We start from the raw sequence: 964 nt of genomic DNA on the forward strand, positions 1-964 counted from the left end.
CGCTGGAGTCGCGGTTATATTGTAATTTTTCATGAAAATTTATGGATACGAATAATTTTATGCGAAAGATTTATACTAACGTTAAGGATTTAAATGTAGGGGACGAAATACATTTTCTCTGTCGAAAAAATTTCTCTGACACGTAATTGTCGCGCCGAGACGTTGGTACGAGGGACGAGGGCTTATAAGCGAGAATTTATAAAATTTATGTAAAAAGGGTAAACGCCGAGGATCTTTTTTTTTTCCGTATCAACCTCATCCTCTCTGTCTTACCTAGAGGTGTTGTAATTATTTAAAATATCGTAATTACTTATTCAAGGCAAGAAAATGACATAGGGAAATTCGCCGGGAGGTAAAGAGGGAGAGAAGCGGGGACAGATAAATACACGGAGAGAAAGAGAGAGAGTAAAAAAAGAGGCCGCCGAGGAAATTCGAGGTAATCGAGTTATCGCAGGGTGCGAAAAATATTACGTGCGATAAAGAAAAAAAAAAGAAAAAAAAAAAAAAGGACCATGGGATTTAACGAAGCGTGAGGAATCGTAAAATATAAAAATGTCATTAGGTTGCCATTGCTTTTTTTCTCTATCTTTTTGCACTGGCTCTCCTCTCTCTCTCTCTCTCTCTCTCTCATTTCCCTTTACTCTTGATTACCTGCTAATTCATGAATTCCATACGACTGGCGGGTGTCAGGGGTCCATTGAGAATTCGAAATGTGAACTTCCCTTGTCACCAGCAACGAGTGCTGCGATAAATAAGAGTTCTTTAGAAAAAGCAGAGTCCCAGCCAGTCCTGTAGGAATCTGAGCACAAGTAGCACGAGTAATGGGAGTAAAGCGAGTAAAGCCGAGGATACCCGAGAGCTCTATACCGCATAGGGTAGGATAGCGAAATATCCGAGTACACGGATGCGCGTAGGGACGAGCACGTAAATATAGAAGTGGCAGGTATATGTATAGCCGGGACTC

Source organism: Cephus cinctus, unplaced genomic scaffold (genome assembly GCF_000341935.2).
Source record: "Cephus cinctus unplaced genomic scaffold, Ccin1 Ccin1_scaffold0129, whole genome shotgun sequence".
In the NCBI taxonomy this organism is placed as follows: domain Eukaryota; kingdom Metazoa; phylum Arthropoda; class Insecta; order Hymenoptera; family Cephidae; genus Cephus; species Cephus cinctus.